Raw genomic sequence first — 22,720 nt, 5'->3', positions numbered from 1 at the left:
CCAATAATGCAGGGAAATGTGGGATATTTTAATGTTTAAATTAAGTTTCTGGCTTAAGGTATAAATGAGCAGATAGATATTGAAAAGACTATGAATAGTGATGGATGAAGAAAAAGTGTAAACTGGGAGATGGCTTAAATTTGTAACATAGCAGATGTTACATGAAGAACTGGAAAAATGGGAAATGGTGTAATTACTATGAATGGGACCGAAAAATTCCATCAATCCCATTATGTCTGAAACGTGCAAAATTTTAAGGTTTGAATGGAATTTCCATCTGAAAATCAAATCAAAATAGGGCTGTATGTGACTCATAATTTTGTAAGTCAAATCATTATTTTTTCTGCGGCCCCCACTTTTTGAAGTGATTTTAAACACACATCAGTCAATGAGCACCTTCATTAATTTGTAAAATGATATACCAGGATCCAGTGATATCCTTTGGATGTCAGCTGACATATTACATTAAAAAGAAAACCTTTGGACAACATGTTTATATAGTTTCTTGGCAAGAGTTACATACAATCAGTGTTGGGCAACTTACTTCAAAAATGTATTGCATTATTTATTACTTGTTGCTGTCATTTCAAAGTAATTTGTGACGACTGTGTTCCGAGCTGCATGGTAAAGTTAGCATGCATAAAGCTATACTGTGCTAGTTATTTGTTACTAGAAAACAGTTTTATATTAATTTTAATTCTGTTTGAAGGTACATGACAGCGTTGGGTTCAATCTCCAGTGTAGTGAAACATTTTGAAATGTAAGTGAACAGGCTGTCAATAGTCTCAGCCCACTGCCGTATTTTCTCCCTCTGTTTGATTCTTCTTTTATTTTATTTGCCGCTTCCTCCGTTGAATAACGAAATGTTATGAATATAACTTCTGTTCCCTGAAGGAGAGCAACGAGGTACAACACATATTGTATGGGATATCACACCCCCGCATGGCCTGACTGAAGACACCTCTATTCAGGCCTTTACGGCAGATGACCTGTGGTGACGTATGTGAAGCCCTGCCTGCACATATATATGTGCACTACCACAGTCATCCTTCAGTTCGATAGCCGCTCTTCACCGAGCCCAGCTGCGCAGCAGGGCAACATAGTGTTGTACCTCGTTCCTCTCCTTCAGGGAACAGAAGTTATATTCATAACATTTCGTCCCCTTTCAGTCGATTCACTCGGTACAACACATATTGTATGGGACGTGTATACACGCCCCGCAGAGCAGCCACCGAACCGGAGCCAAACCTCCGATACTCTAGTGCATCGTAGACCAAGCAGAAAGGACAGAGTGAGCCACTGAAGGGGCTGTCACGTCCAAACGATAAAACCAAACAAAAGTGTGCGGTGATGACCAACTGGCTGCAGCACAGATATAACTCACAGAAACCCCTTTAAACAAGGCCCATGAGGCCGCCATGCCCCTGGTTGAATGCGCCCTCACACCTTGGGGCAACGGAAGACCCCTGCTGCTGTATGCTTGGGAGATAGTCTCCACAATCCAGTGGGAAAGCCGCTGTTTATACAGCGCTTTGCCCTTGGCTGGATTAGCAAAACAGACAAACAACTGGTCACATAAACGCACACCCTGGCTGTGGTCTATGTAAGTGCGTAATGCACACACAGGGCACAAGGAATGTAACCTCCTCTGCTCCTCAGATGCAAAAGGAGGGGGCAGAAGCTCAAGAGCTCAAACGCCATAGAGCTATAGGCTGCGGGGATAATCTTAGGCAAATACGCCGCATTAGGGCGCAGTGTAACCTTAGATCCATCCTGAGTGAACTGGGTACAAGAGGGATGCACAGACAAAGCATGAAGGTCGCCCACTCGCTTTGCAGAAGTCAAAGCAAGTAGCAATGCAGTCTTGTATGAAAGAAATTTCATATCTGCAGAGTCAATAGGCTCAAATGGGTGTCCACAAAGAGCCTCAAGCACCAACGCTAAATCCCATGAGGGAGCGCTGGATTTAAACACAGGTCTCAGCCTGCGAACTCCCTTCAGGAAGCGCATAGCAAGAGGGTGAGCGCCTGGTGTCACTCCCTCAAAACCAACGTGGCATGCAGATATAGCTGCCAAATAGACCTTATTCATTGAGAAAGAGAGACCCCTATCCAGCAGCTCCTGAAGGAATGTCAAAACATCCACAATAGATCACTGAAATGGGAGCACATTTCAGTCCTGACACCACTGCTCAAATGCCTGCCATTTGTAGGCATATAGGCCCCTAGTAGATGATGCCCTCGCACTCTGGATCGTTGCCACCACATTTGGGGGCAGACCCTGAGCCATTAAATTGGACCTCTCAACAGGTAAGCATGTAGTCGCCACAGATCTGGGCGTGGGTGAATCACCTCTCCTCCCACCTGGGAAAGGAGGTCCCTGCGAAGAGGGAGCTCCTAGGGCCTTGCAGCTAGCAGAGTGATTATCTCCGCATACAGATGCAGCAGCCTCGAAATTCCCCTCCAAGCCAGAGGCCATCCAGCTCCCAGCTGGCTCCCAGCCGGCTGCCAGCCAGCTACCAGTCCCCCCCTCCTCTTGGGGGTGTGTCCAGAATCCATTATAAACACGCCTCTTCATTCAATTGCAGGGTGTCACCAGGAGATGGCGTGTCCCTCACAGGAACACATCTCAAGGGCAAAGATTTTTACTCCACTACATTCATCTGCTTTAGTAGGCGTATTTGTAGTTAGGCAGTCACAGTTACTCAACTATTTTACGTTGATTATTTAAATCAACTTAGAAAAATATTTCTCGCACAAAGTCTTAAAAAAGTCATAAATGTGTGTTTCCATCAGCCTGTTTTAATGCATATTTTCAATTTGCAAACAGGAAATTCCTAAGTTTTTCTCTTACAATATACTGTATGAATTTTTTTGTGATTGTTGCGATCAAAAAAAACAAACTCGTGTAAAAAAGTTGTATATAATCACTTCCTATATGATAATAACCATACTTCACATTACAGAACCAGTCGAAAAGATTCAGTTCCCATCTTAAAAAAACAAAAAACAAACAGTTTTAACTTAAGAATGAGAAGCATCAGCCCAATTTACAAAATCATGTGGCGGAGATTTGGTGCAGTTGGTAGAGCGTGCACCCCATGTATGAAGTTCTCTGCAGCGGCTACGGGTTCGATTCCGGCTTTCAGCCCTTTGCTGCATATTATCTTCTTCGAAAAAAAAAAAAAGTTACAAAATCATTCCTGCGTCATAAAAGTGAAGTAGCTTTACAAAACAGCCTGTGACTCCAAGAATAAACAGGCTCCATCTGTTTACATAGAGTTTGCTTTTGATAATTATCAACAAAAATGATGACCTAATTTTACTTTACATGCGCTGGAACAGAGACAGAGCTGCAGGAGCAGAGCGCGTCATCTGGAGATTCCAGGGCTCGCCTATGTTTTCCGCAACAGACGCGCGGCTCTCGGCAAAAATAGACCAGGAAGCGGCCAGTAGACAGTCATATTAGTATTGGTTGAATATGCGCTAATTTTTGCGATCGCAAGATTTCCTGGTCGGACTGATAATATACATTTTGATGCATGAGGGAGGTGGGAAAGTTGGCTTATCCATAAATGTAATTAAGTGTAATGGAAACATTTAGTGAAGTCTATAAAGTAGCCAGCGACACAATATTAATATCTGTGGCACAAATTGATTTTTAATTACTGGGGGTACGCGCTCCCCTCAGCCCTCCACCTATTTTACTGGCCATAGCTAGTCTGTGGGACAGTGGGGGCTGGGAGCCTGTTTGGCTGGCGACCATCCATTGAGTTAGAACAAAGGATACACTGTAATGCAAATAATGACTTTTTAGCCAACAACGCGGCCGGCTCGACACTACACATGCCTGACAGCGTGACAGACAGGAGAACATCATGACGCCCGTGGTGATGATGCGCGATGTGTCAGTGAAACTACAGGTTTACTCAGCTCTGAAATGTGCCGGGAGTTAATCGCTTCAAATGCACAAATGCAGTGAAGTTCACAAACCACCAACAGTTTATAGAATAGAATGGACCGTCTATCAGTGGCCATTAGAGCAGCTCTCTAATAATTAAAATAGATGTCACACTGTGTGGAAGAGCTTAATAAGTTAACAAGACATTTGGCCATGACAACTGAAACAACGAAACAATTGGATTTATACTTTATCCAAAATCGGGGTGCAATATTGCATGCCACGGATTAGATAGATACAGAAATCATCATCTGAGAAATACTCATGATACTGATTTCACTATTTATTGGCCGTTTTCATGTATGTGTGTTAACTGATTGGCCAATAAAAACAAGTAGATTGGCCCATCTACATCGGCCCATTGGCCCTTTATGCCCCACAACATTGTTTTTTTTCATTGGTCTGATTGGCCCATTAGGATTATTCATGATTGAATGTCGGTGTCCGTGCGGGGGATGAGGCTTGCTGGCTGCGGAGGGAGAGTTGATGTTGTAGTAAGAACCTGTCTGCCTGGTCTAACATGATGAAGTCATGTTGAACATTTCCGTTTCCCAAAAAAACATTTATTTGAGATGCAGCGGCACAATATTAATATCAAACACGCGTGCACAACGCCTAACGTAAAAAATGCATTCTTGGTGTGCTGCTGAGCACGATGTTTACCGGCGACTATAACTTTTTTTTTAATAGTTACTGTTTATATTCATTGCGTGAACAGTCTGAAAAAAGAGACAGAGACACAGAGAGGAGGACACAGACAGTCACACAGACAGAGTGATGAAAAAGATCAGTGATAATTAACTACAGTATATTAAGCCTATGATGTTGAACATCGCAGTGTGAGCCGTCTGCGGCGCTCCGCAGCCGCCTGTGAAGGCGAACGAAATCTGGAACCTTTCAGCTCAATGACATGACTTTGAAAGCACCAAGTGACTTGTTTTAACGAATTTCGTTAGATTAAAATATGTAGAACTGTAAAATATCACTTCCGTGAGGCTGTTCAGTCAGACATTAACAGATCACAGGCTGAAATTGGCATTTCATCCTCCCGTCCCTCCCTCTTCAGCACACTGTAAATGATTTCTGTCCAGTAATATACAGTACACACACATACAGAAACTGCGTATTGCTGGTCGCCGCATCAAATAGCCACCCGCAAATCTAAAATGCGCTACAAACAGGAAACCCACCAACTGAAAAGCAGAGTGGCTCCGCGAATCAGGCAGAGTATTAAACATTTAACTGTTTAGCAGTTCAGAATGCTAGAAAAACGCGACGCACAACTTCTGTTATTCATGATTAATTTTCTGGGCACAAATCACTCGGCACGCGGAGATGCGCTGGGAGCCTCTCCAAAGGTGGAGAGAAATGTGGAGGAAAAGGCAGGATGGGCAGATGAGCAGATCCAAGAAGTTTGTGAATGAGCACTACAATAATGTGGATGATTAAGCATAATTATATTTAAAAAACTGCACAGGGTGCTCTACTGGACAAGCAGTTTTTCTTACAGCAGTGGAGGCTATGTGCAGATCTAATGAACGACTCAGCAGAGCTGACACGGTAATAATGACTGCTCCTCCTGGTGGACTGATCGAGTGAGTGCAGGTAGTTTCCGCAAATGGAGCTAAGGGTGTTATGAGTTGGCCCCGCGTCGATGACGCGGGGGGTCTCATTACAGTCACGAACCCGCCTACTGCAGAGCAGGGACCGGTCACGGACCCGCCAGGGCCCCATCATGAAATTAGGGGAACTTCGAGGCCGCTACATCTGTATCATGACTTCGCCGGCCAGCGGGGGGCCACCAGGATCAGGGAGAGCCCCTGCCGGCGCACCCTCTCCAGAACAGACACAATCATTTCCACTGGGGGAAATGCATACAGCAGCGTGTTGGGCCATGTGTGCGCCAGCACATCTGTTCCCAGGGGAGCACTGCGGTCTGTTATGGAGAAGAACAGGGGACAGTGGATATTTGCTCTGGAGGCAAAAAAATCCACTTCTGCCCTGCCGAAGCGATCCCATATCTGAGACACCACCAGTGAGTGCAATTTCCACTCCCTCACCAGAGGACCTCCCCTGGAGAGAAGGTCTGGTCCCAGGTTCAAGTGTCCTGGAACATGCGTGGCTCTGAGAGACAGAAAATGAGTACTGCACCAGAGCAACAGAGAGTGAGCCAGTTTCAACAGGGGAAGGGAGCGTGTCCCTCCCTGCTTGTTTATGTAGGAAACCACCGTTGTGTTGTCCGTCCTGATCAGGATATGATGGCCTGTCAGAATGGGACGAAAATGCTTCAGAGCTAAAAGGGTCGCTAATAGCTCCAGGTGGTTGATGTGGAGCCTGCACTATGCTGGCGTCCAAACCCTTCTCACTGCTGCGCCCTCGCACAGCGCCCCCCTCCCCCTCAGGGATGCGTCTGTGGACACCACCTTGCGGAAAAACACCCTCCCTATAGGAGACCCTCGTTGTAGTAAACCGGGTTCTCTCCAAGGGAGAAGAGCCGACATGCAAGACGGAGTTATCGTCAGCCTCCTCTGGAGGTGACATGGTGCGCAGAGCCGGTGAGACAGAGTCCACTGTTGAAACTGAGCGAGGCAGCGGTGAAACGCAGCCGCCCTGTGCTCTGACAGACGCACTCGGCTCAAAACAGAGCATATTTCCAGAAAAGGAAAAGGAAAGAAAACCGTTGGCTCGGTGTCAGTGAACTTTTCTGCAGATTTACTGAAAAGCCCAACTCTTGAATGTGCGACAGGGTCAGTGACAGCTGAGCCGCTGCTCACTCTCTGGAGCTCGCAATAAGAGCCCAATCGTCCAGATAGGCTAATATGCGAACGCCTTTCTCCCAGAGCGGAGCTAACGCCGCCTCAACACATTTGGTGAATGTTCGGGGGGCGAGTGACAAGCCAAACGGCAGAACCAGGTATTAGGCTATGCCCTCGAATACGAACCTTGGAAACTGCCTGTGGTCCGGGTGTATTGCTACGTGAAAGTAAGTGTCTGCCAGATCGATAGTTGTAAACCAATCTCTGATCGTGCTCAGTAGCTGTCTGGGTGTAAGCATCTTGAACCTGTAAGTTCGTAGATACTTGTTTAACACTCGCAAATCTAGAATAGGACAGAGCCCCCCACCCTTCTTCGGAACAACGAAATAATGGCTGTACCAACCTTTGTTCGTTTCCGAAGCGGGAACAACTCGTATCACTCTTTTGTCCAACAAGTTGTTTATTTCTTCCCTCAGAACTGCTGCCGCTTTGTCACCTACTACTGTTTTTACTACAGAGTGGAAACGAGGCAGCCGGGCCCCGAACTGTAGACGGTAACCCATGGCAACGGTCCACTCTACCCAAGGTGAGACTACGCATGCGCGCCATCGAGGGAGGTGAACCACCAGCCGACTGACCTGCAGCACTGTGGGGGAGGGGCTGTTGCCCACTGGCGTGCCGGTGGGGAACAGCAACACTGGTCTGCTCTGGCTCATTTGATTTGCAATGTTTTGAGAACAAAACGAAGTCTTTATTGAATTCAATGAATGCCCATTTACATTCACACAGTGAACAACAGGCACCATATTTGGGGCACTTGTGTGTGAGGGGGTGTTGTGCTTGGGAGACTGTGTTTGGGGGTGGCAGCCTCTTTGGCGGCAACAACTGAGGGGTCTCCCTGCTGCTGAAGCCCCTCCAGAGTCGATCCTGACGTTAGGATGACTGCTTCGTCTTCCTCCAGGGCGCTGAGCCCTTCTTGAGGCCTGGGGGCGGACCCTTGCTCCAGGCTGATGGGCGTGGGTTCTGGCCGGTTGTCTGCTGCTTCACCAGTTGTGGCGCCGAAGTCACGGGCGGCGCCGTCCTCTTGGTAGGAGGCGGCGGTGCCGGTCAATCTCACGTTCCATCCTTCCCTCACTCGTGAACAGGATCCCAAGATACTTAAACTCCTCCACTTGAGGCAGGAACTCTCCCCCAACCTGAAGGGAGCAAGCCACCTTTTTCCGGTCGAGAACCATGGCCTCGGACTTGGAGGTGCTGACTCTCATCCCAGCTGCTTCACACTCGGCTGCGAACCGCCCCAGCGCATGCTGAAGGTCCTGGCTTGAGGTAGCCAACAAGACAGCATCATCTGCGAAAAGCAGAGACGCAATCTGGCGGCCCCCGAACTGAACCCCCTCCGGCCCCTGGCTGCGCCTAGAAATTCTCTCCATAAAAATGATGAACAGGACCGGTGACAAAGGGCAGCCCTGCCGGAGTCCAACATGCATCGGGAACAGGTCCGACTTACTGCCGGCAATGCGGACCAAGCTCCTGCTCTGGTTGTACAAGGACTGTACAGCCCTCAACAGAGGGCCTCCAACCCCATACTCCCGGAGCACCTCCCACAGAATGATGCCAGGGACACAGTCGAACACACGAAGCACATGTGGACTGGTTGGGCAAACTCCCATGAACCCTCAACCACCCTGTGGAGGGTATAGAGCTGGTCCAGTGTTCCACGGCCAGGACAAAAACCGCATTGTTCCTCCTGAATCCGTGGTTCGACTATCGGCCGGATTCTCCTCTCTCCTCTCTACCCTGGAATAGACTTTCCCAGGGAGGCTGAGGAGTGTGATCCCCGATAGTTGGAACACACCCTCTGGTCCCCCTTTTTAGCAAGAGGGACCACCACCCCAGTCTGCCAGTCCAGAGGCACTGTCCCCGTCTGCCATGCGATGCTGCAGAGGCGTGTCAACCAAGACAGTCCTACAACATCCAGAGACTTAGGTACTGGATCTCATCCACCCCCGGTGCTTTGCCACCGAGGAGCTTGCGAACTACCTCAGTGACTTCAGCCCTGGTGATGAATGAATTGACCTCCAAGCTATGAGCCAACCAGGCCCGATAGGACTCCTTCTTCAGCTTGACGGCATCCCTTACTTCCGATGTCCACCACTGGGTTCGGGGGTTGCCGCCACAACAGGCACCGCCGACTTTACGGCCACAGCTACGGACGGCTGCATCAACAATGGAAGTGGAGAACATGGTCCATTCGGACTCAATGTCTCCAACCTCCCTCGGGATCTGGTTGAAGCTCTCCCGGAGGTGGGAGTTGAAAACTTCCCTGACAGCGGGTTCCGCCAGACGTTCCCAACAGACCCTCACGGTACGTTTGGGTCTGCCAAGTCTGTCCCGATTCTTCCCCTGCCAGCGAATCCAACTCACCACCAGGTGGTGATCAGTTGACAGCTCAGCCCCTCTCTTTACTCGAGTGTCCAAGACATACCGCCAAAGGTCAGATGATATGACTACAAAGTCGATCATTGACCTCCGGCCTAGGGTGTCCTGGTGCCACGTGCACTGATGGACACCCTTATGCTTGAACATGGTGTTCGTTATGGACAAACTGTGACTAGCACAGAAATCCAATAACAGAACACCACTTGGGTTCAGATCGGGGAGGCTGTTCCTCCCAATCACACCCCTCCAGGTGTCACTGTCGCTGCCCACGTGAGCATTGAAGTCCCCCAGCAGAACAATGAAGCCCCCGGTTGGAGCACTTTCCAGTACCCCTCCCAGGGACTCCAAGAAGGCCGGGTGCTCTACGCTACTGTTCGGCCCGTAGGCCGAAACAACAGTGAGAGACCTATCCCCAACCCGAAGGCGCAGGGAAGCGACCCTCTCGCTCAGCGGGGAGAACTCCAACACATGGCGGCTGAGCTGGAGGGCTATAAGCAAGCCCACACCAGCTCGCCGCCTCTCACCGCGGGCAACTCCAGAGTAGAAGAGAGTCCAGCCTCTCTCAAGGAGTTGGGTTCCAGAGCCCAGACTGTGCGTGGAGGTGAGCCCGACTATCTCTAGCCGGTACCGCTCAACCTCCCGCACTAGCTCAGGCTCTTTCCCCCACAGTGAGGTGACATTCCATGTCCCCATAGCCAGAGTTGTTGTCCAGGGTTTGGGTCGTTGGGGCCCCCGCCCACGGCTGCTACCCATATCACATAGCACCGGCCCCTTCTGATCCTTCCTGCAGGTGGCGGGCCTACGGGAAGGTGGGTCCACGTCGCTCCTTCGGGCTGTGCCTGGCCAGGTTCCGTATATATATATATATATATATATATATATATATATATATATATATATATATATATATATATATATATATATTCTCAATATATATATATTCTCAATATAAATATTTTGTTTTTATTTTAGCTTTTTAATGTATTTTATATATATCTTTTCTAATTTTATTCTATTCTCGTGAGGAGCACTGCAACAAAAACAATTTCCCCTCGGGGATAAATAAAGGATTTGTGATTCTGATTCTGATGTCTAAATATGAGGTCCTTAGATGGTAAATCCTCGGCCTCCTCCTCATCCTCCTCAAAGCAATGATGTACTCCATCTTTGTAGATAACGTTAAAAAACAATTTCCCCTCGGGGATAAATAAAGGATTTGTGATTCTGATTCTGATGTCTAAATATGAGGTCCTTAGATGGTAAATCCTCGGCCTCCTCCTCATCCTCCTCAAAGCAATGATGTACTCCATCTTTGTAGATAACGCTAAGCATTACTATGATTACATTTGTATTTGGAATGAAATGACGTGGGTAATAGCGGACAACAATCATCACTTACACTGTAAAAAGAAATACCTGCATCTAACTTATAAAAAATAAGGCAAGTGATTGCATTGGTCTTTTTAAGTTGAGTCAACTTCAAGGCTTTTTTTAAGTAGAATGAAAATGATTTTATTACTTCACATGAGGTCATAAAAATTAAGTTGAGTTAAATCAATACTACTAATAAAGCCTAGTTGGATTAATCAAGAAAATTAAGTTTATTCAACTAAGAAAAATTAAGTTGGGTTAAACCAATACTACTGATAATACCTAGTTGGATCAATCAAGAAAATTAAGTTTATTCAACTAAGAAAAATTAAGTTGGGTTAAACCAATACTACTGATAATGCCTAGTTGGATCAATCAAGAAAATTAAGTTTATCCAACTAGGGTTTAGCAGTGGTATTGGTTTAATCAACTGGATTTTTATGAGCTCATGTAAAGTAAGAAAATCATTTTCATTCTACTTAAAAAGCCTTAATTGAGATGAATGTACTTCTGGTTATTCACCTGAAGTACATTTATCTCAATTAATTAATTATACTGTAAAATTTATCATTAAAGCACACCAAAACATAAATAGACTTTCTAGTGAAAAGCAACAATTTCAAATGAAGAACAAGCTGAAAAGACATTTAAAATGTTTATTTTCAAAATGTTTAACTTCTGGCATAAATATAGCCATAATGTTCAGCTCTGTCTTAAACATGGCCAAAAATATATCAACTTAAACACAACCAAACATAGAGAAGTCAGTGCAATCCTCTCAAAACACTCTTGCCAACCACCATGGCAATCAATGTAATGTCTCAAACTCTCAATGTGGCTGAAAATGTATAAAAAAACCCCCATCAATCTAAAAAATAAAAATAAAAATTTAACTCAGCTTGTTCAGCAAATTAGGGTACTTGGATGATGGTTTGGGACGCATGACATTCATGCCAAGAAAGAGCCTCTGATAGACTTCAAATGTGTGCACCAGTTTTGCAGGATATTGCAGCTCAAGAGCATAGATCGGTCCAAACAGAAGACAGCATGCCTTTGCCAGGTTGGGCAAACCTCTGATGACTGGGTATCCATCAATGATGATGCCGACAGTATCCAGCTGATGGCACACATAAATCTTCATTGGACAACAACTCAGCTCCGCATGCACCTCATTTTCAAGTCCCTTTTGGTGGAGACAAAGAAGAAAACAGTTTGGTGAGTGAGGTAGTACAGATAAAATAGATAAGTAGCTTTAAGCCTAACACATACATTATGGTCACTTATCAGGTCCTCTTGACGGCCCCCCATGTGCTCAATCAGGCATCTCAGGACCGCCTCCTTTCTCTTATCAACAGAGACAGTTGTGTCCTAGGAAAAAGTAGGGAAGGATATGGTAGAGGAGAGGGGGTGAGAGGAGAGGAGATGAGAAGAGCGGAGATGAGGAGACAGTAAAGGAGAGGAGATGAGGGGAGAGGAGAGGAGGGTAAATGAGAACAGAGGAGAGGGGTATGTCATTAATTTGTCGGAACTCCTCACTGATCTGTAAGCAGAAGTATGCCATCTTTGTCACATACTAGAGGGGATAGGAATATATTCTTATTTAAGATACATGCTTGAGTTTTAGGTAAAATTTAGTTTTAGCCCATGCATCAAATAATCATTCATGATGAGCTCTAATCAAGTTGTAAAGGGACATATTCACCATATTTGTATTTTTGAGTATGAAAAGTAATGAATTAAGTTACCTTACTTTTGTGGAAAAATCTTAAGAACACATGCTAACATTTCCACAAACAGCCTTTAAGGGGTTTCTCGCATCATTATCAGTCAATGGGGGAAGATTTCAAATGGGTGAGTATTTTTTACTCCTAAATTCATCACCCATACCTGTAAATAAACATGATTTTGATTTGTTGATTTTTAGCTCACCTGTGATTCTTCAAAGAGGGCAGGCCATCTTTCCAGGAGATCTGCAACACTTGGGGTTTGACCTACAATCTCCTGTCTTCTGAAACGGAAGGTTCTTGACATCATCTCGTTTATAACTCTGGCATTACTCTTTTTCTTTGACTCCGAGATCAGCTCCAGCCTAACACTTTCAAGGGATTCATCTGTTTCCCCTTCAGGATGAGGGGGGAAGTAGTTAACCTAAGCTTTCCTTGCTTTTTTTACATTCTTAGCTGGTTTCTGATCTTCAGGACTCTTGTGCTTTAGAGAATTAATCTTAAGTTCTGGAACTCCATGCATTCGAAGTTTGCTTCTGTAATTTCCTGCTTTATACTTCAAGCTCTGTTGCCATCCATAGAGACCATTGAAAGAGCCTGGTTCCATCAAACATTTTGATGGAAAACTCGATTTTTTCCACATGGTATCGAGATAGATGCGTGTGCATACTATTCCAAGTTTTGAAGATGCACGGACATTCCAAGTAGATACAGGGTAATGACTGACTATGGTTAAAGGTGCCATGATACAGTCTATAATGTTTCAAGAGATCACTTCTTGTTGGCAGAACCTCACTGCATCTTGTACAAGTCCAGCTCATTGTAACCTACAACATATGTTAGGAATCAAAAGGTCACAAAAAACATGAATTACACAATGGATTCATCATCATAATCATCATCTTCTCAGATAATTCTCAACTCTTGTAGGCCTAAAACGCCTGCCAAAAATAATTGTAAGGGTGATTTTGGCTGTTTGTATTCTCACATCTATTTCAACATGTGTGTGTATCAATCTCAACTTCCTCTTACCTGGGTACCTGTGTTGTTGGAAGAGTCCAGATGTTGAGTATCTAAAAGACAAAGCAAATATGTCAGAATATGAATTTAGTGGGAAATAAATGTTAAACTTAGTGTATGGCACGGCATTAAATTGCATCGAATTACACAAAATCAAACTCGCATACAATTTCAAAAAATTGAGTCACATCAAGCTGAAAAATTTACATTTCAGGCGACGTCACGGGTTGCTATGCCACGACATCCAATCAGCGTTGACTTTACCTTCTTGACTGGACGTACGTTGCTCGGAGATCTGCTGTGCCCGCAGAGGGATAGGCATGACACTGTGGCGGACGTTTACCGTAGAGATTAGCCTTTACCATTAACACTGGGGACGCACGGGTAGCCGCCTGTGTGTGCCTTTAGCATTAACACTCTAGACGCACGGGTAGCCGGCTGTGTGTGCGTCTGGTGTGTGTGAGACAGAGAGCCGGTGGAGTCGCTCAGCGGGGGGAGGTGGGGGCGATGCGAAATCGCCAATAAAGTTTCGGAAAAATTACTAGCGCCAAACAGACGAGATGTCACTGAGCGACGCGACAGTGACAAAATGCTCCGATGTCCAGATGATGTTGTGCACCCAAACACGACCGCGACCGTTTTTCCAGTGTTTTCGGAAGTTACATCGCAAGTACAGTGCCGCAATGGAAGCGGTACCGGCCATTGTCTGAGAAGTTTGAGGTGAAAACAGAGCGGGGCGCGTGACGTCACCGAGGTTAACATGTGAACGCTAACACTTGCATCTTTTGTCCAAGCAAATATATATAATGGTTATAGCACCAAGATTAACAACCGTGGTTGATAACCGGTTGTTGCTTAAAAGACCACGTTTGTTGGTTAACTCGTAGCAGTTAGCTTATATTCACCACGTGTGAAGGCAGCTAGGTAAGGTGCGATTAGCTAATGTTAGCTGAAAAACGGGACCTCTAAAGTAAATATTGCAAGTCACAATAATTGGTTTAGCACGACTAATCACTCAGATATATTTACTGAACTTACCGGGGTTTTTTTTTCCATGAAGGAAATGGGCGCTGTAGTGAGGATGCCAACGGATGTGCGTTGCCTGCAACCTGCCTCCTCTGCCGCCTTTGCCACCAAGCTTCATGGGTAGTCAGTAACCTCAACTCAATTTTTTCATTTAAGGACTACTATGAATTTTCCATGTAAACTCAAATTTATAATGTTTCATGTACACAACAGTCACATGGACAAAATTACTCAAATATAATGTGTCAGTAGCACTAACAATAAATTCTTATATATATAATTTTGCATTTTAAGTAGAGGCAAAGTATTTTGATACTTTTTATGACAAAACAAATAAAATAAGGTAAGTCACAAGCATTTAAAATATACCAAGTCTACATTATGGATGTAGCACTTTTAACAGTGTACGTTTTTTCCATGTGTCTGTGCTCTGAGATAGATGCAGTATATGCTCTGTAGAATGTCACGGCTGTTTCTGGTTGGCACAGCGACGTTAACTGATTAGTTCGCATCCCTGTTTCACCTGTGAACATTCGGTCAGGGTGAGTGACCATTACACATGCCGAACGCACTTACGATATCGTCAGATGAGATGCTGATCAAAATATAGGTCTGTCTGTACTGACTCAAATAGTTGCATTGAATCGTGGCTGTTGCTAATTATTGATCGCAGTGTGCGTTCGATGACTGACCGAGCACTGCTGAAAACACCATCAAAACTACGCTGCCGTCTTGTTGACGGTGTGACATATGGCGTCATCAACCACGTTTTTAGTGGATAGCCGTTATCACCTAGCAGCCAACCATCCACAGGGGTGTCCCCCAGAAAGACTGTAGGGATGCTAGGGTATTGGTGTTGTGAGCGCACGACTCCACTGGTTTACGAAAATCCACTTGCGCCGCTGGCGCACAGAGTTGACCAGGTCTGAGGTGGCGAGCTTTCAGCACACTTTTACACTGCGCTGTTAATAGGGTTTTGGGCTTTTAGTCCAAGATGGCCGCGTGAGCGTGTTTGACGTGTTGCTGCTCGCAAACTTTTGAACAAACTTTCACAAAACCAGTGATTTATTGGTCAGGACTGGCCTTTGAAGCTTACGTCCTCGCATTGTGGCGTGAAGTGCCTCATTTCGGATAAAATTATGGGGGATCACGAGAAACAAGGGCGAAGCTCCAGAAGTAGTAACAAGAATGAGAGCGAGTGTTGCAGCAGCAGTACTGCGGTAATGAAAGAACTGAAAGCGATTAATTCAAGATTGGACCGCATGCAGAGCGACATGGAAAGGCAAGTCAATTCTAGAATTGATAGTATGGAAAAACAAGTCAATTCTAGAGTTGATAAGTTGCGTGGATCGATGGAGAAGATGATGGCTGAAAATCTGGTGCAAATCTGGACACTGAGGTGGGAATTCTGTGCGCACGAATGGAAAAGATGGAGCAGAAAATATCTGAGAGAGAGGCTAAGAGGAAGAGCTTTGATCCAGATGTCTCCCTTATAGTTGTGGGGCTCCCTCAATCAGAAGGAGAGAATCTAATGGCTAAAGAAACTGATCTGCTGCATGTCGGCCTTGGATGTGACACTGTGTGCTGCGGGGAAGATGGATTGAGAGCTGATCAGATGTGTTACTGAACAGTTTTTGTTAGCCCACTGGAATATTAATGGGTGGACGCTGTCAAACTGTGAACTCAGGATTAGCCTACTTAAATCCTTAAACCTAGATTTCATTTCTCTGAATGAAACTCACTTATGCAGAAACACACTAGACTTTGATGGATTCACCTGGTTTGGACATAACCGCATTGCCCATAAGAGAGCTGTTAAATCCTCTGGTGGAGTTGGATTCTTAATTAAAAATGCAGTATTGGAGCAGTATTCAGTTAGTATTGTTGATAAAACATATGAGGGGATTTTTTGTTTACGCTTAGAGCATAGAGAATCACAATATTCTTTTATTTTAATTTCATGTTACCTGTCCCCAGAATCATCTCCCTGGGGCAGGAACGCAGATCTCTATTTTGGCCATTTATTGGCGTTGCTGTATACGGTTACCGACAAGGTGGATTCAATTTATATCTGTGGTGATTTAAACAGCCGAATTGGGGATCTTAAGGACTATGTAGGTATGTAGGTTCAAAAAAGAAAATGTTAATACCTATGGAGGTTTTAATGGAAAACGGTGGACCTTCTTTTGAGTCCGGTCAAATATTAAAAAAGTGGGAAAAAGATTACAGCAACCTATATGCCTATAGTGATTCCACTTTATTTGATGATAATTTCTTGGAGGAAACTTGTAAAGTAAAACTTGAGATTGAAACTGGGATGAATACTACATTCTATCAAAATGATATACTGAACAGTGAGATTACATGAGATGAGGTGCTTAAAGTGCTAGACAAAGCCAAAGATAATAAAGCTGTGGGCATTGAGGACCTCCCTAATGAGGTACTTAAAAGCCCTAACTTATGTAACGTCCTACATTGCTTGTGTCATATAGGTTTTCAGAATGGTATTATCCCATCTGTGTGGAATAGTTCAATTATCAAGCCTATCCCGAAATCTGTAAAAGATGACCCCAGAGTCCCTTTGAATTGCAGAGGGATTAGTTTGATCAGCACAGTCTATAAAATTTATTCAGGAGTCCTTAACAACAGACTTAATATTTTTTTAGAGTCTTGTGGAGGGTTGGTAGATGAGTAGAACGGTTTCAGGAAAAATAGATCCTGCATTGATCATATTTATGTGTTATCTTCTGTGGTGAGAGCTCGTTTGGAGAAGGGCAAAAGTACTTTTGCTTGCTTTGTTGATTTTAAAAAGGCGTTTGATTGTGTTAACCGAGAACTTCTGCTGTTTAAATTACTTTTATCTGGTATCAATGGAGCATTTTATAAAATGCGATAAAAGCCCTTTACAGAGATCCCATTGCTTGTGTACAAATAAATAATCTAAGAACAGACTGGTTCCCAACGCCTTTTGGGGTGAAGCAGGGAGACTTACTCTCCCCTTCTCTATTCGCTCTTTATATAAACGATCTAGCTCAGGAAATTAAGCAGGTTAATCTTGGTGTTCCCATAGAGGATATGAATTTAAGTATTCTGCTTAATGCAGACGACATTTGTTTTGATTGCTGAAAATGAAGTTAGTCTGTTGGATATCATGAGCTCTTGGTGCAGTAAATGGCATCTCACCATTAATAGCGAAAAAACACAAGTTGTTCATTTTAGGAAAAAAAGTGATTCACAGAGTAATTATACATTTCAGTTTTGCTCGGTGCCTTTGAAGTTCACTTGTTATTATAAATATCTTGGTTTTGTTTTTGATGAAAATATGAAGTTTACGGAGGGGAGGAAAATACTAGCAGAGTCTGCTGGAAGAGCGTTAGGCTCTGTGCTTAGTAAAATGAAATCATGTACGGATCTGGGTTTTTCTGCATTTACAGAACTTTATAATGTTAGGATCCTGCCTTCCTGTCTCTCCCAGTGTGTCTCCTCTCCCTTTTTCCCTGGGTGCTTTTCATTACATTTAATTGTGCCTCCTCGTCTCCTCTCTCATTCGTCTTCCCCTCCGCCATGATGAAGGATCTTCCAATTGCTTAAATGCACCTGAAGGAGACGAGGAGCGAGGAGAGAGGAGGCTTCTGAAGGAGATCAGAGTGAGGATACACCGGTGTAGCCTACGCGGAAGTCTTTTATTATTTAAGGGGCGTGTCGTATGTGGCACACGTTTGAATCATGGCGGGAGCAGGTCTTCACAAATGTAATCTTGATTCTTGTTTCAACTGTGTCCTTTTAACAATTGTATCTGTCACCAAGAAATTAATTAAAATTCTTGGTATATTACGTTTTTTTTTTTTAAGCAAGGCTACAAGGCTGTTGGTTTAATCTACTACACACCCGTCCTCTGTTATGCCTCTAACGGCATATAATTGAAACCTCATCAATAGCAATCAGGAGTAGAACAGTCTGACTGCAGATCTGACCATAATATCACGTTTTACAGCTTTTACAGCTGTGCAAACATCATCAGTAATTGACGTCACTTCGGACTGACGCTGTGGTGCGAGGATTTTTCATTTCGGAGTTTTGTTTCCTCCGTCCTCACGTCCCTTCCTCGCATCCCTCTTTCATGTCCTCCTTCTGTTCATCCACTCCGTTTGAGTGCGTCTTTAGTTTACTTCGTCTCCCACTCCTTTTGAGTGCGCTTTTTGTTTGTTAGTTATTCCGCTCGTTGAGCGCGTTTGCTGTTCTTCGTTTGTTAATAAATTGTTCCTTGGTTTTACACAATTCCTGCCTCTGGTTTCTGCATCTCTGGGTCCTATTACTTGGCGGCTGCAAGCCTAACATATAAATCTTTGGTTGACTCAGTCTTGTTTTATGCTGCAGGGATTTGGGGCTTTGAAGAGGCTTCTGATTGTAACTCTGTTCAGAATCGTGCTTTGAGGTGTTTTCTTGGTGTGCATAAATATGCAGCAAAGGTAGCTGTTGAAGGGGATGCAGGATGGGATCCATGTATTATAAAGCAAAGATGTGAAATGGTGCGATTGTGGAACCGTCTTGTCAGTCTGCCAGAGGAAAGGCTAACTAGGAAAATTTTTAACTGGGACAGAGCAAACCATCAACCCTGGTTTAGAGAGGTCTCAATAATATTGTCTGCTTCTGACATGCATATAATGCTTTGAAATAACTTGCAATGTAATATAGATTCTGTCAGACCAAGATTGTTTACGAAATATGAAGATCAGTGGAAACAGGATATATGGAAGAAGCCAAAGCTTAGAAATTATGTTCAGTTTAAAAATGATTATGTTACAGAACCTTATATTTTGTTTAATTTAAAGAGAAGGCAGAGGTCCCTCTGTGCTCTCTTCAGTACCAGGCTTATTTTGCCTGTCTTCTCCCAAATGACCTACCCAAAATAAATAGGGTATATCTTCACAACTACAAGGGCTGTATGAATATTCTTGGTCTCAAAGAAAGCTAAGACCTGTGAGATTACTACAGAAGTGTCAGAATCAAAATATGTTACTATGTCAGAGTAAAAACCACCTTTAAATCATGTGATGAAGGCCAAATTCTTCTACGAATTAGTAAAGTCATATCTGATGAGTAATTGTGCAAAAGTACATGCCAAAATAATGAACCTGAGCAGTTTTATGGAGGTTTTCCCGCAGGCGCTCGTCTGAGTGGAGTACCGTTATCTCCTTATCAGCTCTCTACCAATCTTCTCTGTAGCGCCGTTTTCTTTTTTCTGTTGTTTTTACCCTCATGAAAGGACGAAATACAAATAAAACAGTAAAATAACACCTCGGCGTGCTTAGCAGGGTCGTCTGTGAGCCTCTGTAAGCGCTCTGCCTATTCACTTTTGAATGACACGAAGAAGTGAAACTAACTGGGTACTTACAGTAGTCAGTAGCCCCCCCCCCACCCCCCATTTGGTCATTCGGGGGGCAGGACCCAAGTTCACCATAGAAACACCAATGACGATACAGAAGGTATCGTAGAAGTAAGCCCAAAGATAGGGTATTTGATAGATAGGGTGCACTCCCCCCACTCTTGAAACCCCCTCCTCTTTATGGAAACAACCAGGACCCTCGCGGTCGATCGTAAACTAACACAGAGTCATAGGAGCAGACTGTAGCAGCGTTTTTTCGAGCTGGAATATAACTTTTGACCATAAAACAGCAAAGGTAAGACATACTGCATGCTTTTGAGAAATATTTTTCTGCTACTCTTTGGCTGCTGGCTCGCGAGTTTTGGTCGCACAGTGAGGAGGCAGACATTGTCGTGATCGTCAGACTCTCTGCTTTCATATGATATCAGGCTTTTGTGGTTTGTATAAAGTGGTGAACACAGCAGACGCTCTAAACTGGACGTACGCTGTTTTCGTGTTTTCCTTATATGCCCATATAATTTATTGCAGTATGAATTAGGTTTCGTTTTGGTGGCAATGCTTGGTAGAGGCTTTTAGCTGAGTTTCTCCCCTTATTCTGGTATGCTACAAGTTAGGATTGGTGCTGGCGAGTGTGACCTTCGATCATCGACGGCGCACGCATCCCAGGTTGCCCCCTGTACAGGGGGCACCGTACCGAAGAGGTTACGAACTAGTACCTTGCCTCTGGCAGTAAAAGTGGGTCGATTTAAAGGTACAACTGAACATTTACGTTTGTGTGAATTTTATGATCTCCAGGTTGTGGAAGATGAATTTCAATTTGTTTTTTACTGTCCTTTATACTGTGATTTAAGGAATTCTCTCTTTGAATTGATTCAGTTAAAACATCCTGATTTATTTTGGAAAGATGAAGCTGAAATTCTGTGCTGGTTGTTTGAAAACAACGTTTTTGCTTTGGCAAAATTTGTGGAGAAGGCCTGGTATCTATGGCAAAGTATTTTGTATCCCATATGACAACCTATTCTTTTTTGTATGTATTCATATTTTCATAGGTTCTATCATGTTATGCTTTGTTCTGTATTTTGCCATGTGGCTATTATACATTACTTGATAAAGTGTCTAATAAGCCCATGAGGGCTGGGCACCAATCATGGTGTTTGACACTTAAATAAACAATCAATCAATCAATCAATCAATCAATCAATCAATCAATCAATGCTGTTTCAATCTGCCAGAGTGAAACAGCAAGTTAATGTAGGGTTGAGCCTCATATTTGGCACCGACAATATACTCTTATAGGAGTGAAACAATCCGAGACCGGTCCTTATTATTACGGAAACGGTGTGAACTGTTGGAATATTATACCTGGATCAACCTGCTAATATACGTGACGTTGTGACTTGTACAAGAGGCTTTGCACTCACTCAAACAACCTGGCGCAGGATTGACAAGACAACGAAATAACAGAACAACCCAGTCCACAATACAGACATATGGCATATTAATACATGTATAAATTAATTAACACAAAATCATGACCCTTCAGTACACTAGCGGAACAAATCAGTGCCGGGCTGGGGGCGGGGCACATGACCGGGCCCTTTAAACCCAATAAAGCTCATGATAACATCGCTTTAAAGCGTTGCCGCACCGCTGCAGACACGCAGATGAGAAGCAGGATATGTGAACAGGAACACGTGCGATAGACGCAGCAGCTCAGCAACGCCATGCACAAGCTCTAGGCGTGCTGTGTGGCCCCGACTTCAGCACCACGGAGAGCAACGGTGTCATTTAGAAGTCAATCAAACTGACATGAAGTCTAACAAACCAGGAGAACAAAAACATTAGGCTACATGGCCCCTAATAATAAAACACCACAAATTCAAAGCAGTTTACCGCGGATAGTGACCACAACATTCTGACACCCACTTGAAGTATTTCAACTGATAAGAGCACAGTAGGCTAAAAACTGGCACGGCGGCCCACATGTTCACGTACAAACACAAATTCAATATGAAGTACTAGACCTACTCACCACTATTTGAAGGGCATACGACGAGCCTTGCGCTCTGCGAACTCGTCCACAATGCGCCGTATGTCCATTTTCTTTGCTCTCTCATCCTCTATGGACAACATGGGAAGTCCACTCAGTCTCTCCTGTCCCACTGTGCTCCTCAGGTGGTTTTTAATGAGGTTTTTCAATTTGGAGAATGAGCGCTCAGAGGTTGCAACGGTGACGGGAAGAGTCAAAAATAAAAGGAGGGCGGTGCAAACCTCACTGAATGCAAAAGTTACTGCTGGGTGGTTGACAATGAGCATTTTTGCCAGATCCGCAACAGACTTTTGCTTTGGTATCTGGTTCCTGAAAGAGGTTCTAAAAGAAAGCAGCTGGCCAGCAGGGGTGTGCTAAAATATCGATACAGCGATTTATCACGATATTTCATCTTGCGGGACGTTATCGATACACTTACGTCAAAAATCGATATCAAAACAATTAACATATGGCCGCTCTAACATATTTTTCTCACAAAAACCCGCTACAATTTTTAATCACAGAGTCGCTACTTCAAGACCCCACAGGATGGCGCTCACGATTTACGACAGGAAATTATAACACCCCACCGGGATCACACAGTAGAAGAAGAGAGCGAAAAATTAAATGATGGTGGCCGTGGACAGCAGCTCGCAGAAAATAGAGCTAGCAGATGCACCATCAAATTTTAAGTCTTGCACTTACATGCAACCCGTGGACGTCAAGGGCCACGGAGTCGTATGTGACAATAACGGTACATTTCATCCAAGAGAGGGAACTGCGGTCATACATTCTCCAGACGCGGTCGATGCCAGAGTCCCACAATGGCGCAAACATGGCTGAGGTGATCAGGAAGGCTACGGTAGAGTGGAAGCTAACGAAGAAAGACCCGGCAGTTGTCACGGACAACGCGTCCAACATGACGCTTGCCATGGATCTTACTGGATACCAACATCTCCGTTGCTTTGCTCACACACTCAATATAGCATCGCAGCATGCCCTGAAAGTG

At 44.4% G+C, this 22,720-nt stretch overlaps 1 pseudogene; it reads right to left on the bottom strand.

Annotated features, from left to right (window-relative positions):
• Positions 1–5,732: 5,732 nt before the first annotated feature.
• LOC139345487 (uncharacterized) lies at positions 5,733–13,592 on the bottom strand (annotated as a pseudogene).
• Positions 13,593–22,720: the final 9,128 nt, after the last annotated feature.

This window comes from Chaetodon trifascialis, chromosome 17 (genome assembly GCF_039877785.1).
Source record: "Chaetodon trifascialis isolate fChaTrf1 chromosome 17, fChaTrf1.hap1, whole genome shotgun sequence".
NCBI lineage: Eukaryota > Metazoa > Chordata > Actinopteri > Chaetodontiformes > Chaetodontidae > Chaetodon > Chaetodon trifascialis.
This window is presented reverse-complemented; position numbering and strand designations above follow the sequence as displayed.